Here is a 17123-nt window from a genome sequence, read left to right as displayed (position 1 = left end):
ACCTGATGCTCTTTGCAGCAGCAAAGGCAGCTGAGTGTCTTTCAGCTGGAACACATTTAGGCATTCCCTAAAATAGCCTAGAATTTGGTTCTTGAAGTAAAATAAGTTCACAGTTATACTGAGTTTTTTAATAGAAGATAGCAGGAGGATGCAGCTAGCAATTTACCATTCAGCACATACTCTGTGTTGGTGGGAGGAGTGGTAAGACTTCACTCAAAATGGAGGCTGGTGTTGTAGAAAAAGGGTTTTCAGATGTGAACTGTCAACTTGTCATTTGTCCATAATATACTTTGCAGGTTTGACTTGGTATACTGTGAAGATTTTGTTACACCATCAATGAGTTTTCAACTGACTGCTGACTTAAAGTTGTGATGAGTGCAGTGAGTTATATACCCACATGCTAAAAGCTTTTTATTTTGTTTCCTGGTTTTCTGTTTTCTTATTTTGTTATTGGAAAATCATTATGACACAGGTAAAACAGTTTACAGAGATAAATTTAATATATTTGCATTTAGTGATGCTTATACATTGATGCCTTTTTTCTTTTTTTGAACCTAGGGAGTGTATTTTGAAAGTTAAGTATTTATCTGTAAGCAGTAAAAAGGTTCTTCGAATTGTTAATATGGATTATTTGGTTTATTATCCCAGTTTATTGTTCCAGGACACATGGCTATGAAATGTAGGTACTGGAAATAAAAACAAGATGTTCCTGTTTTCTTACACATTTTTTAACTGTTCTTGATTAGAGGCTGTTTTAGAATTTAAGAGTTAAGAGGCTCTTATATAACTTTAAAAAGGAGAACTGATGTTACAAATTAATACATTTTTTAATGTTAATTGTAAAAGAAAGTTTCATCAGGCCGAACTTCCAGCTGTTGGTTTTGCAATGGAAATAAAAAGCCATTTTATTTTTCATTGTTACTTTAATCAGCTAAGAATTTCCAATAAGTACTTCACCTCCTCATTGTGCTGTGAAAAGTACAATCCATTGCACAAAACAGAGTCCAAGAAACCCCAAATCCATTAAAATAAATCAGGGTTCATTATGACTGAAGCAAAGTTGATTTTCAGATATTTACAAAGGAATTATCCAAATTACAGATTCAGCAGGCTATCCATCCTTTTTCGCTTTTGGGTACATCGCTTCATTACACAACTCTTCACACAAGTGCATGTTGTCTTTACCAGGCTCTACTCATTGATGTCTAAAATTATGTCTGGTCTCTAAAAAGAAAATAAAATAAGAATGTTCATAAAAAGTGAATTTATGTTTTGATGAATAAATTTACTTAAATTTTAGGTATTGCATTTTTTGTTTTCTTACATCTGGCTTACTCAGTTACCTAGGGGCAACTGAGAACCTACTGTCTACATTCCTTTACCTAGTTTTGTTATGTGACCAAATTGCTGTGTTTCAAGCAATCAAGTCATATGTGTTGGGAAATTCTCTTTTTCCTGAAATTAGCCACACCTTAAGTAAGTCTGTCTTTTGAACTGCTGATATGTGGTCAGCGGGCTTGGCAGTATTGTCTCTCTAAAATAGCACTAGTCCTTCTATTTGGATAATTTAGTATTGAAAGGAAGAAAAGCAATGCAGGAAAAAAGTGTAATTACGAAAAAAACAAAAGTGATGATCTACTTGTCAGGGCTATTTTTCTTTTTTTCTTTTTTTATCTTTCTGACAAGTAGGTGACTGGTTATTGTCCTCCAGACTCTTCCAGCTCTTACAGAGGTGGCCCACAAAACTTCTGGGGCGACATGTCTTTTTCAGTTTTGTTTCTTATATTGCTACGTACTCTTACACTTTCCATTCCATAGGGCTATGGAATCATAGAACTGTTTGGTTTGGAAAACCCAAGAAAAGAGGGACGCTGGAGAAGTCACTGGGGATGCACAGATATTTCTCCGAGCATCTGCAAAAGCATCAAACCAGTGATGATTTCCCATGACTTCAACAGAAGATATCATATTCCCCTGCAAGATCACAGCAGCAAACATAGAGTTGTGTTAGGCATTGGGATTATGTGTGACTGAAAATTAACTTGGTTTCAAATACCAGAAACTGAAAGTTGAGATAATATAGGGTAAGATTTAAAGAACAATGATGTACAAAATAGAATCATAGAATCATAGAATAGCTAAGGTTGGAAAGGACCTTAAGATCATCAAGTTCCAACCCCCCTACCATGGGCACCTCACACTAAACCACGTCACCCAAGGCTCTGTCCAGCGTGGCCTTGAACGCTGCCAGGGATGGAACATTCACAGCCTCCATGGTCAGCCCATTCCATTGCCTCAACACCGTCACAGGAAATAACTTCCTCCTTATATCTAATCTAAACTTCCCCTGTTTAAGTTTTAACCTGTTACCCCTTGTCCTATCACTACAGTCCCTAATGAAGAGGCCCTCCCCATCATCCTTATAAGCCCCCTTCATATAGTGGAAGGCTGCTATGAGGTCTCCATGCTGCCTTCTGTTCTCCAGGCTGAACAGCCCAAAGAACTTTCTCAGCCTGTCTTCATAGAGGAGGTGCTCCAGTCCCCTCATCATCCTCGTGGCCCTCCTCTGGACTTGTTGCAACAGTTCCATGTCCTTTTTATGTTGAGGACACCAGAACTGCACACAATACTCCAAGTGAGGTCTCACGAGAGCAGAGGGGCACGATCAGCTGCTGCATGACCTGCTAGTCGTGCTCCTTTTGATGCAGCCCAGGATATGGTTGGCTTTCTGGGTTACAAGTGCAAAATAAATAAATTCAGAGAATCTGACTTGGTAAGATTTGAGAATACTTGTTCAAGATTAAGTACTTTAACAATTTTTACCAGTTCAGCAAGAACAAACTGGATTTGGATGTGCTGTGTGGTTTGGTTGATAGGCTGGAGGGAAGGAATGCCATCCAGAGGGACCTTGACATGCTTGTGAGGTGGGCTGATGCCAACCTCATGAAGTTTAACCTGACAAGTTCAAGGTCCTCACCTGGGTCAGAGCAATCCCAGGCACAGCTACAGGTTGGGCAGAGAAGAGATTCAGAGCAGCCCTGTGGAGAAGGACTTAGGGGTGCTGGTCGATGAGAAAATGAACATGAGCCGGCTTCAGTGTGTGCTCACAGCCCAGAAAGCCAACCGTATCCTGGGCTGCATCAAAAGGAGCATGACCAGCAGGTCGAAGGAGGTGATCCTGGCCTTCTACTCTGCTCATGTGAGACCTCACCTGGAGTATTGTGTGCAGTTCTGGTGTCCTCAACATAAAAAGGACATGGAACTGTTGGAACAAGTCCAGAGGAGGGCCACGAGGATGGTCCAGGGACTGGAGCACCTCCCGCATGAAGATCGGCTGAGAAAGTTGGGGCTGTTCAACCTGGAGAAGAGAAGGCAGCATGGAGACCTCATAGCAGCCTTCCAGTATCTGAAGGGGGGGCTATAGGGATGTTGGGGAGGGAATCTTCATTAGGGACTGTAGTGATAGGACAAGGGGTAACGGGTTAAAACTTAAACAGGGGAAGTTTAGATTGGATATAAGGAGGAAATTCTTTCCTGTGAGGGTGGTGAGGCACTGGAATAGGTTATCCAGGGAGGTTGTGAATGCTCCATCCCTCGCAGTGTTCAAGGCCAGGTTGGACAAGGCCTTGGGTAATATGGTTTAGTGAGAGGTGTCCCTACCTATGGCAGGGGGGTTGGAACTTGATTACCTTAAGGTCCTTTCCAACCCTAACTATCCTATGGTTCTATGATTCTGTGAATTACAGAAAGCAAAGACAAGTGTCTTTGCTGTATGTCATATGATATAGAAAGTCTGTCCTACCTGAAAAGCATTAGTAGATATTTGGGCCTTCTGTCCCATGCAGAGGAGTACATGCTTGAAGAGATGTTTCACAGAAGGCCATCTGTGACTTAACTGAAGAGCTGCAAGATCTCTTAGAACCGTGCCTTGGAAAACAACATTGTAGTGGGCCTTAGCCACCTCAGCGGGTACACATAGATTCAGTGCTTCAAATATAATTCCAATCCATGTAGCCCAGAGCATGCACTGCTGCTCTGATTGGAATAAGGATTTCACTGCAGGCTTTCTTACATAGCTGCCCAATGGATTTAGATAAATAGACCCAGAGGTTTTATTCTTATTTTCAACTTCAAGACAGCCCATCAAAATAGCTAAACTTTGGTGAACAGCTCACAGTATTGCTAACCTAATTGTTTGTGTTATTTTATTGGCTAGATAAACACTGTATTTGAGGCCTGTGCTTAATGTGCAAGGCACCGTGTTGCACATTTTGCCACTAAACTTTCCTGAATAGCATTAGCAGGAGAGTTTAATGGGCTGTATTTGAATTCTGAGCTGCTTTTGTTGGCCTGAATATCTTTTCGTTAAACAAATCACTCCAAGGCCAGTTGAGCATGGGTATTTGTGCTGAAGCAGTGATGGCCAGAGATTTTCAGTCAGCAAGGCAGTCTGCACTGACAAAGGTCTTAAGGTTTGCAAATGTTTATATTAAAAAAAAAAAAAAGCATAAACCCCAGCCAACCAACAAAAAAAAAGCACCAGCCAACCAAAAAAAATCACAAAAAGCAGGACTTTTTTTGTTCACTGTTTGCCAAGATTTTAAGCATATTTCATGGGCATTATGAAAGATCAAAGGCAGAGATGTTTTATGGCTTTTTTTTATAAGAAGGGATATATTGTTCCCTATGTAATCATCCCCTTTTCTTTTGGGAGATCACCACATAATGCTACTTATGCCCTTATAGATATTCTTTATTACGTTTCACCTGTGTAGATTTTGATGGGGATGTCTGTGCTAATAATTGAGAGAAATTAAGCTTCCTGTGCTTATTTATATAGTCTAGAAAGCAAGTACATTCTAGTAGTGTATGTACCACATCACAATTCAGATCTCTTTAACAAAGTTTACATTAGTTGCTTTTGAACATTGACAGAAAATACATAATGCTTTCCACAATGAGAAACTTTCACACATCTTCATTGTAAATGTCATGTTGGGTTGATCTCTTTCATGCATATTGTTGCTGAGAGTACAAGGCATATGAAGATGGTAGGTAATTTACTGACGTTTAGCTGTGGGGTTTTGTTCACCTTCCAATCTAAGAATACATTCAGTTACATTTTTAGAATAACTGTTGCTCTTTCCATTCAATTTCTTCCTGATACCATGATTTTGTCAGGAGCTCAAGAATGTAGCTGGCTAAGTCTTGGTAAATTAGTATGTAGAAGTTTCAGTATTTTTCTTTCATAGTGCGTGAAATCTCAAGCAGTAGGTACAACCCTCTCTGTTGTCTCTAGGTGCAAAAGGGCTACAAGTGATGGTCAGGATGCCTTCAAGTAGGCTGCTGAAATGGGGACACTTGTAGTAAATACTGTCCTGTTGCTGCATGTCCTTAGGGCTTCTTGCACCTACAGGCTTCTGCTCAGGATTCAGTTGTTGAATTTGAGTACATTTACTAACCAGAAAGTAACGAATCATTGTGAGCCTTTAGTCACATTGGCATGTTTAGGGAGAATGAGATAATGTAATTTCAGTAATCTCCATATATCTGCTGGCAGTGAATTTTTTTTTCTTGTTTTTTTCTTGAGTAGCAAAATATTTGTGCCAAATAATAAAGGAAAAAGTAAGTACTGCAAATACTTGTAACAAACAGCATGTTTTCAGCTGGAATCACAAATAATTTCATCCCTCAATAGACAAACCTGCAGAAAGGCAGTGCCAAAGTACTTGCAGATATTTTCTGATGTCTCCTAATGGCTTGTGAAGTAGGTCTAATCCTACAAGGCTGCTGGATTGCTTGAGTAATTTGAAATGGATGAAAGATCAGTAAATGTAAAAAAAAAAAAAGGCAGAAATATTCATAGTTGTCTCCAGCATGGCTCCTTTCACACATATACTTTTTAAAAAAAAAAAAAATCAAGTGGAGGGCTGCCAGCTCACATATCATCCGTTCTTCCTAGCTCCAGGCTGAATGAGAAAAGGTTGCACCTCTCAACTGGAAGATGTACTCCAGGGAGAATGATTTTCAAACCATTCACATGTCACCTTAAGACATGTAATTATACAAAAACCTCTAAACTGTAAAATTGAAACATAAACAATTTAAATAATAGCAGATACAAGTCCTTTAAAGCATTTATTAGTTTTTCTGTATGAATTTTAATGTGTCCTGAGATTAATTTGTTTCACTAACTGATAAAAAGTTTTCTTCCATTGGTAGATAAATTATGCTATATACTCAAAGAACTTATTTTTATTCGGTGACTGTAGCTTCATAGAGATTTGTATTACTATCCTGTTTTCAGTTATGAATAGTCAGCCTTAGAAATTGACTGATTTAAAAATAAACCACAAGAAATCTGATTTTTTACAGGAAAAACAGTTACACTTATTAAGTATGGGGTGGTGGTGTCTTTTCTCACCTATCAGACCTTCCATTTCTTTTAGTTTCCACCGACAGTTAGAATGTAAGAAAGCAATGATGGCAACATCCTTAGATAAAGCAGAGGTAATTAATAGGTACGTTACTGTCAGGGAACTTCCAGCATGGATAGTGGGTGTGAAATTCTTTGGCAACTCATTGCAAACGCAAAACTACCTCATACCAAATATTTTTGTTTCAGTATTTCCTTGCTATGGCGTTGGCTGTGGTAAGCTAGATAACTGTGGTAAACTCTTTAACCCACTCCCCAAGTGTGTTAAGCTAATAATCATTAGAAACAGAAAGTTACTTCAGTTAGGGACTTAGCTGTCTTTTGCTTCTCTGTCTTTTCCCAGTCTTTGTTCTACCTCCATTTGACATAGATGTGCATTCCAGCTAATTAATGACATTTTCTTTGATATAGCATGAAAAGGAGAGCAGAAATAAGGACAGAAACATTAAAATGGTATAACATATTCTCTTGCTTTTATGCGTAAACACCAAAAAAAAAAAGCAGTGAGAATGAATGGGTGGATTCCTTGCACTATATTGTTTTCCATATTACTGTAAGGTGTTCTCTGCCTTTCAGATACAGATTCTTTAATGGATGCTTTAAGAAGCAAGGTTTTGTTTACCACTAGCAATTTACGGTTTATTTATTTATTTATGTTGTTTCAAAAGTATAGAGAGCCCTCAATAAGCATCAAAACTCTTGGTTTTGTGTTTGTAGCTTCAGTGTTTGAAAAGATGAAGCAGGAATCTGTAGAAAGTGAAGAGTCAAATAAAATGCTGTTAATTTATAACATGTAGATTAAAAGTATTGCTTAGATCTCAAAGGAAAACTACAGTCAAACCAGAAAGTGAACCCAAAATTCCTTTATGTAGTTAAAAGCCTGATGTGCAAAGCTAGCTTTATGATTTCATTATTGTCCACTGAACACTTGGTATTAATTATTTCAGTAATCCCTCATAAAGTAATACCAAAGTTCTTTCTGTGTTCAAAGACCTTATTGCTAAACAATTGATAACTACTGTTCAAGAACTATCACCAGACATTAGAGTGGCTATCAGTATATCAAATTAATTTCTATCATTAGCATATCTCTTCTAGGGATCTAAACAAGCTTCTGTATATACAGATACAGTTTAGTTTTCACGTTGGTTGGTAAGCTACAGCTGGCAGTGGCCATTTGAACTGTGGCTTTGGACGTAACCTTGCAAACTGCAGTCTAATTGGTTGCAGCCTTCTGGGTATTGTCCAAAATCTGTCCTGGAGCTAACCCAACTCAGCAGAAGAGAGAATTCATATGTATATGTACATATGATATATGAATAATGCATAAATACATGTATGCTTATATTTTCATATATGTATATACATTCTAATGCAGTCATTGATAAACAATCTTATAAGTGTACTTGGCCTTGTTTTTTACGCAAGTCTACATCAGAAGCCTAACTATAAATGATAATTACAAAGATCCATGCCTTGTTCCTTTGAAATGAAAGAGTGTGTGAATTTTATATCATACTTTAACACACACACACAGAGACACACACACACACACACAAAAAGCTGATTTCTTCTTGATCATTTCTAGCTTTTTCTGTGCATGTTAAAAATAGCTTTTCTGGGAGCTAATAAATACATATCCTAGAGATGAAATGAAAAAATGCTTTGTGAATACTTGCCTCATGAAAGATGTATCATAACCTATCCAAAGACTAATGAAAAAAGAAAGGGCTTCCTAGGAATGTATTCACACTTGGTATTATCAATTCTATGTTAAGAAATGCTTTAATATATTGCCAAAGAAGTTTTCCAACATCTAGGTGGATGAGTGATCAAAAAGACAAAGGCAAATGAAAAGAAATAAAAATCTTTAATGTCAAGAAAAATGGCCTGATAAAAATGTTTCCAAAGGTTGAAAATGGTGAAGAGAAATACATTGTCTCAGCCAATAGCATTTTGTAGTCAGAGTTTTGGCAATTTTTGCAATCATCATGACAACCCCTAATATGGGCTAATGACTTCCATGGTGTCAAGATGTAACTTGTAACTTTGGTTGCCTAGATTTCAGCTGCATCAGCTGCATTGGAGACAAGTGGTATCAACAAAAAAGGCTTGATTTCATGTTGTCATTTCTCTTAAATTTTAACTGTTTCAAACATTATTGAGACGAGTACCACAGCAATTTGGCCAGCAGTTCATGAGCAATTAATAAGAAATGTTATGAGATTCTTACATAGACAAAGATGGTGTTACTGACATTCATTGCATACTTCTGTTACCATAAGATTTTAATTATTAAAAAAAAAAAATTATAATGTAACTCGCAGAGCCAATATTCTGGTGGTCTTCATTTTGTTATGCAAACACACAGAGACAGTAAAATTCTACAAATACTTTACTGAAGCACTGTAAGTTCAGTTGGAAAAGTGTATTTAATAAATGGTTTCATCATATACTCTCTGATATAACTTACAGATTTCTATTGAGTATTATCTTCCTAGAAATATATTTAGAACTGGTTTAGAGAAAGCTCTAGAGATATCAAAGCTGGAACAATGGAGGACTTCATAATCACATTAGGGAAGTGTTGTTAGGAGAGTTTAGCAAGATTATGAGTAATATTACTGTAGAAGCTAATACACACTGTCAACATATTAAATAAATTACAGTGTGTTAAGGAAAAAATTAGAAAATTTAGATATTAAAAATTTAGAAATTTTGATTTTTTTGCATGCCATTTGCAATCTCTTCCAAAGCTTTGAAAAAAATAAAAGCTTCCAATAAACAGCAGGGAATTCTTGTTTACTCATTGGCAAATAAATTATTTACAGACTGAAACAGCAGTATGAGTATGATCATATATAAATAAATATTCTGAAGCTTCAGAGGAAGAAAGGAAGAGTTACAAAGAATTTGTAGATTTGTTAACATTCTGTGTTGTTTAGATGTGGTTGTTCCATTTTTACAGGGAAAGATGTCTCAACAGTGCTATAGCACAGAATGCAAAAATATTAACGTTGTCTTATACAGTTAAAATGTTAACAGGGAAATGAAATGCTTGAAAAATATCAGGTTTGCATTCAGCAGAATTCTTTTAATTATAAAGCACACTATTTTATCTGAAAGTTCTGGCTTCTGACTGAAGCTGTGTGGCTTCTGAAATCTGTTATCTAAATTTATGCCTAATAAAAACCCCCAAACCACCGGGAGTCATGATGGGAATTTCTTGGACAATGGCAACAAGCAAAAACAAAATCTACAAAAGTGTTACCTTCCCTTTCAAGAATTCTGTCTTCTACTGAATGAATTAACATAATAATGGATCTTATCTGAAAGGAGTAATAAACCTAAGGTAATAGAGTTAAAACAGTCTATATCTGAATATTTTTTATCTTTCAGGTACTGACTAACTGAAATAGATGTCATTACTATTTAAACAATATCTACACGATATGTGCACTATTTTTAGGAGAATTTATTAATATATGTTTTTATTTTTTCATTGGGAGCATTTTTAGGAATGCCATCCAGAGGGACCTTGACACGCTTGTGAGGTGGGCTGATGCCAACCTCATGAAGTTTAACCATGCCAAGTGCAAGGTCCTGCACCTGGGTCAGAGCAATCCCAGGCACAGCTACAGGCTGGGCAGAGAAGAGATTCAGAGCAGCCTTGCGGAGAAGGACTTGGGGGTGCTGGTCGATGAGAAAATGAACATGAGCCAGCAGTGTGCGCTTGCAGCTCAGAAAGCCAACCGTATCCTGGGCTGCATCAAAAGGAGCGTGACCAGCAGGTCGAAGGAGGTGATCTTGCCCCTTTATTCTGCTGTTGTGAGACCTCACCTGGAGTACTGTGTACAGTTCTGGTGTCCTCAACGTAAAAAGGACATGGATCTGTTGGAACAAGTCCAGAGGAGGGCCACGAGGATGATCAGGGGACTGGAGCACCTCCCATATGAAGATCAGCTGAGAAAGTTGGGGCTGTTAAGCCTGGAGAAGAGAAGGCTGCGTGGAGACCTCATAGCAGCCTTCCAGTATCTGAAGGGGGCCTATAGGGATGCTGGGGGTGGACTCTTCATTAGGGACTGTAGTGGTAGGACAAGGGGTAATGGGTTAAAACATGAACAGGAGAAGTTTAGATTGGATATAAGGAGGAAATTCTTTCCTGTTAGGGTAGTGAGGCACTGGAATAGGTTGTTCAGGGAGGTTGTGAATGCTTCATTCCTGGCAGTGTTCAAGGCCAGGTTGGACGAGGCCTTGGGTAATACGGTTTAGGGCGAGGTGTTCCTGCCCATGGCAGGGGGGTTGGAACTTGATGATCTTAAGGTCCTTTCCAACCCTAACTATTCTATGATTCTATGATTCTATTTGTTATACTCTTAAATATGTGAGTACAGGTAATACCTCTGACAGCTAGTGAGCTTATGACAGATGACAACGTACATTCAAATTATGCTGTCTGTGCTAAAATAGCCCAAACAATTGAGATTTTCATTAGACTAGTCTTTCATGTGCTTTTCTCAGATTCAAAATTATGTGGAAATTATATAGCTTAGTATTAATCAAACATATCTCTCTTTCTGAATTTAGCATGAAATGCATTTTTCCTAGGCTTTTTTTCTTTTCTTGTTTTTCTAAAAGGCACTAGACCCAACATAAAAAATTTCATCTAAAGTGTCCTTTTGTGTGATTGTCAGTCACCACTGTACTCATCAGTTCAAGTTGATAAATGTCTTCTATATGATTTGCTTGATGTTCTTCCTATCGTGCCACTACAGAAACTGCATTTATTATTCTTTAAATACTGTAAGATGAAGCTGTATCTGAGTATCTTTAAAAAAAAAATTATTGCTTATTCAGCTAACAGTGGATAAATGTTCCTTTCTGTATTTTTCCTTTTTTGTACCAAACCTGTAAATGTGCAATCTATGCAACCAGTACACGCATAGCCATTCTATAGGTCTGAGGTGAAATGACTGTTCCCATTAGTAACCTTTTCCTTTAATATTTTCAATTTGCAGTGTATTGCATAGAACTCTGTGCAGTGACACTGTGGCCATAGCCATGATGGGGATGAGAATGCCATGCTAGATTGGACTACCTCACTTTCAGTTTTTAAGAAAACTGTGGCAAATAGAAGGAAACAAAGGGAGTAGATGTTTTGTGATAATACTGTCAGAGAAGTAAAGTATAAATTTTTATTCTAGAACACTAGTTATCTGGTTTTGAATGGGCAAAAAATGATATTAGTTTCTCTTAAGTCTCTTTTTTTCTGGAACTTCACACTGATGCTGTAGAAGGAGAATGGCCCAGTAATGCTCTTCAAGTAGGAAAAGGGAAAAGGGATATGAATTAACAAAATGGTCTCCCATAACTTGTCCGAATTCAAGCTCCCTAGTAAAGACATTTTTTTCCACTATAAGGATGTTGACAAGGTATAGTTTAATGGAGGGATTTTGCAATGATTAATTAAATGTAGTGATTTGAATGAAGTGATTTGACAGCCTGTCAAAATAGTCAGAGCTATAAAATTAAGAACTAAACAGATCAGGGTAGTAATCTATAATTAGTTGACACTTTTATTCTTCTTTTTTTCAATAACTGGCCTATTTTCTCTCTGTGCCTCACTTCTTCATGTGTGCAGTAATGACTTATAACTACAGATTATTGATTATTTTTTTTAAAGTGTTAAGAGGAACTGCTCCTTCGGTTTTTACTGCAGACATTGCCACTTTCTTAATTTTTTCACTGAAGAAGCTTAACCATAATCTTCTAGACTGAACAAATTCTTAATCGATGTGGAAAGGTGCATCACATTTTTCACATGTGCTTTTTAGTAGAGACATCATATACAAACAAAAGATGGGCTTTTCTTCTTTGGTGGAATGTTGATGAAATGAAGGTGGATATCATGTGGTTGTATGACTGGAAATGTACCAAATGATGTGGGTTGACGCCTGAATTAGAGAGATTCTAGAAGAATCCAGGTATACCTCATATACCAGTTACTGGTTTTGTGGACATGATACTGGATATATTTATTAATTGCTACCCAGAGGAAAAAAAATAATATTGCTTTTCATGCCTGCAGCTGCTCAGTGTTGTTGTATTGTACTGTATTTATTCAGAATAATCCCAAGGAAAAACTCTTCAGACAGAACAAATACTATATATATTATTCCTGTTTTGATGATTATGATGATTACTTTTGCATTTGTTTTGCTGTACCATATCCATTCTGTTTTATGAACATTAAGCTGAGTTCAAGGGCAATGCCATCTTTTTTGTGTGTTTTTTTATGAGGTATTAACATACACGAATCATTTGTGGAGTCTCCTATGTTGGAGATATTCAAGGCCCACCTGGACAAGCTCCTGTGTGAGGTACTCTAGGTTACCCTGCTCTTGCAAGGGGGTTGGACTAGATGATCTTCTGAGGTCACTTCCAACCCTTGGGATTCTGTGATTAGCCCAGATGTAGTTGAAGCCAGAAGCTGCGACAGCTGAAAAAGGGCTGTGTATTTCTAGTGGTGTGAATACTGTCCTCAGTTAAAAAATAAGCTGCTAACAGCTATTTAGGATACTCATCTTTTTTAATTAATAATGTAAGCCAAGACCTAAATAGTTGACTGCAAAAAAAATTTACTTTCAGGACAGTTTTATTGTAAATTTATTATACCATGTTTACCGGGTTGGGTTATTGTTGGGCTACTGTTGGCTTACATTGGGCCACTGATACAATCCTGAATGCTAATTAAGGTTCCCTGAATAATATTTTGGTTTAGTTCTGCGGAAAAAATAAAAAGGGTCAACAGCACACCAATTTCAGATTCTTTTTTTTTTTTTTTTTTACCCTGCCAAGGTGCAATTCAGTCCTACCCCTTGACAATCTTTGTCAAATTGAAGAATTCCAGTCAATATGAAACAAGAAGTGTGAATGAAAGGCTAGATTCATAAAACTAATGGCAAAGAAGTAATTTTCCTCCCTCTTGCAGTATGTATCTCTGGGTGTAATTCACCAATGCTGAAAGAGGAAGTTCTCATTCTTTTTCTCAAGAGGTGCGAATTTAATCATTTAATCCAAATTAGTGCCCTAGCTACCAACAGGTAAGTATCCCAAGGTCTCTCTTTTTGATGCTGCTTTATCTGATGTCTAATAAATAAAGCTAGGAAATTCAGTGAGTCAGTGAACCTTAGCACTGCGTTGGAGTATTATTGTCTTCCACTGGCTCTAGAACAATTCTATTCAAATTAAAGCAGTTTAACAAAAAGGAATGTGAAAGAACCAAATCAAAATTTTACCTCTTGTATTATTGTTTAGGAAACTTACATATCAGCTGAGAAACTTCTGCTGAATTCACTTTTTATTTAATTGAGAATAGGGATTAGAATGCAAATCCTCAGGTTATATTAGACTTGAATTCTTAGGGTTTTTTTCTGTTGCTTAATGTATAGCTTTTTATTTTTAAGATCTCGGGAGTTCTTGTTTCACTTTGTGTCCTGAGGCATATTGTGAAGTTGAATTGTTAGGTAGGTTAAGAAAGTTAATCCTCCTAAAATGGAAAATTGAAAAAAAAAAAAAAGGATAAAAAACTTATCATTTTAAGATCTTCATATACTGCAAGACCTAGGCCAGTAGCAATCACTTTCTCAGATGGTGTAATACAATGTGATTCCAAAGACATTATTGAAGCTAAACCCCTTTATCCCAGCAGAGAACCATAAGGACAACTACAAAAGGACAAGTTTCAAAATACCATAATTCTCAGAACACTTGCTCACACATGAAGTAGAACAATAATTTAAAATTCTGTTTTGTTTACTGTTCACTTCATCTGTTTGAAATAACGTCTTTATAACTTTGTCTTCTCTTCTTTTTAACAGCACCTTCAGACTTAAAGGAATATCTATACCTGGAGGCACATCAGTTAATTTCTTGCATATCAGATTCATCATAATGACTTCTTGCAGGCCAGATCTGAGAAGTAACCAGGAACCTGACCCTTTGTGGAGAATGGAAAAGACCTTCACGTCAGAGCACAACTGATCATGAGTGTAATCTGCGTTGAATCAGCTTTCTCAGATCTGACAGCTACAAGCTGAGTCCTGGCAAAAGCCACAGCCTTAAATTCCATTTAGTGGGAAACAAGAATATAGAGGACTAAATGTCTTGCCCCGTTGCAGAAACTGCTGTCTCCGAGCCTGACACTTGAGTCTTGTGCTGACCAACCAGAGTAACAAACAATGAGTTTTTCACAGGTCCAGCCAGCATCCACAAATATTTCAGTATGTAGCCAAAAGGAGAGATGAAGCACTTAACTAATAGCAGAAAATTAATGCATTTACTATAACAGAGGAATGTTATCGTCTGTAGGGAAAGAAAAGCTTTGTCATCCCTTGTACATATTCAAAGCCATATAGGAACAGAGCATCGGTGATGTTAAATTGCCTAAAAGGACACTGTCTCCTGTCCTCCACCCAACTTTGAAGAAGTTCAGATGTTAGAGATTGCATCTCAATGCACTTCTAGTATTTGCACTGTCACTTCCATTCAGGGTAATGATGTGTGTCACCGTTTGCACAGATGGCCCCAGGAGGTTTTTGACCACAGCAAGCTATATTTTGTTGGGGCTCCAAAAGGAAAGTTAGAACTGAAGAATATTTGCGCTCTCTTTCACTATGGGGATCTCTTCACAGAAAGGACTATGGTCTTTTCTTTGGTTTAAATAAATACATACATATACATACATATATATATATGTATATATATGAAAAAGCATCAACATGATAAGGTGTATTTAAAACGGGGATATAATCTTTTTTTAATAGCATCCATTTTTTATCATATTATCAACCAAGAAATTTAGTCTATCAATTATACATCCAAAATGTTCCTATTGAACATTGACATTATAGTCCCAGTTACTGTTAAAGAAGTCATTTGTAATATGTATTTCACATAAATTTTTTCTAGCCATTTGTCTATGCTTCATGGAGATACCTAACAGACAAGCAGCATTTTCAGTTTATTTTTCTAAATAAATTTGTTGTTTGTATTATTTGCAGTCACTCATTTTGGCTGGTTTTCGTTATCTCCAAAAGTGATTTAAAGACAGAACCAAAATGGAGGAATTGTTCGTATTAAGCTGCAATGATTTGCTGACCAAAAGCTTTAATATAAATACTGTAATTTGTAAAATGATGAAGTATATTTATACAGGCAAATATGTATGGAAAACAAGAGGAAGTATTTTAACTCTTAATTTCAGAACATAGTTTATTTTAATATTGACATGAAGAAATCTAAATATATAATGGGATAGATTTTTTAGTATCAGTGAGTTTTAGCAAGTGAAGATTTGGGTGCTGAAGAATGAAAAGAATGTAATCTAATAATGGTGGTTTCCCAAATTATGCAGAGACCCTTTGTCAGTTGTCTCTTTTTATTCAAAAACTGGTTTCATTTTTTGAGGTTTGGGGGTTGTGGGGTTTTTTTCCGTGTGTGTATGTAGGGCTGTTTGTTTGGATTTTGTTCTTTTTAGCATACTGAAAAGGCCATGAAGTTGATACTATTTCATCACAAATGGAGAAGATACAGAATAAGAGATTGTTTCTTAGAACAATCTACAGTTTACAGTTAAGAAAACTCATTGTTATCCATCTACTGAAGTGTTTTGTTGTCAAGCTATTGAATATTTCAATGCTAGAGCTGTTTTGAATAAAATATATTTTTTCCTTTTTTCTTAGTCCATTAGCCTGTGTGTAATTTTAAGAGAATAGTGAAACACGTGATTCCCAGTTCATTTAAAATATTCATCTTAAATCCAGTCACATGTATCTGATTTATAAAGCTGAATAGTTTTTTCTTTATTTGCAATGCTTTATGAAACCCATTAAGTTCTCAATAACAGAAAAATTATCTTTCAACAACAAAAAAAAAAGGAAAATTTAAGCCTTTTTTAATCTATAGGTTAACTTCGTAAAGGGCAGATATCTTAAATGTATTGCTCTGCTCTAATATACTAAATAGTGTGTGTATGTGTGTGTGTGTGTGTGTGTGTGTGTCCACACATGTCCATCCTTACCTACTGATGAATGAAATGCCAATTTTGCTGAAGTGCCGCAAGTCCTGTTACTGCAAAAGATTATCATATTATTGTTTTTCTTGGAGAAAGGCCTGAGCTCTGTCTTTCTTTGTGACTCTGAAGCCATGAATTCCTTTTATCAGGAAATCAGAAAATGAAATTATGAAGTGAATATTAGCCTCCCTCATGTGGCGAAACTTGGCATCATCTCATGGTTTGACTCTTTTTTTAAGCAAAGTTAGTGGTCATTTTCCATTGGTGCAACGGATAAATGAAACCTTGTATTTGTTAAAGAATGGTGGCTGTGTTTTAGTCCCACACACTTTAGCTTATGGTTGACTTACAGTTTTTAAACTGTGATTTCATTTCTGTGCCATTAGAGTAACATACTTGGACACTAAACTTGCATGGGCTTGGTTTTGCTTCCTCCTTCGGTAACCTATATTTTAAAATTGGAGAGCTTACTCTTTGAGACTAGTGTTCAGAGTTGTTTAAAGTAGGGACAACATTATCAAAACAATGAGAAAATTTCAGAATGATAATTTGAGCACTTCCATTATTATCTAATAATAATAATATTTGGAAAAGCTCTTAGTTTTGTGAGCA

General features: G+C 36.6%; 1 protein-coding gene across 2 annotated transcripts in view; it reads left to right on the top strand.

The window, feature by feature from the left end:
* The window catches only part of PRR16 (proline rich 16), a 146424-nt gene extending 130253 nt beyond the window's left edge, over window positions 1-16171 (top strand). For both annotated transcript variants that reach the window (XM_061355079.1, XM_061355081.1), the window contains exon 3: window positions 14317-16171. The gene's annotated coding sequence lies outside the window, so the exon portion shown is untranslated. The remainder of the gene's footprint in view (window positions 1-14316) is intronic.
* The last annotated feature ends 952 nt before the right edge of the window (window positions 16172-17123 follow it).

Source organism: Neopsephotus bourkii, unplaced genomic scaffold (genome assembly GCF_033783945.1).
Source record: "Neopsephotus bourkii isolate Nb327-2 ecotype Australia unplaced genomic scaffold, CSIRO-AGI_Nbou_v1 NB_772, whole genome shotgun sequence".
NCBI lineage: Eukaryota > Metazoa > Chordata > Aves > Psittaciformes > Psittacidae > Neopsephotus > Neopsephotus bourkii.
This window is presented reverse-complemented; position numbering and strand designations above follow the sequence as displayed.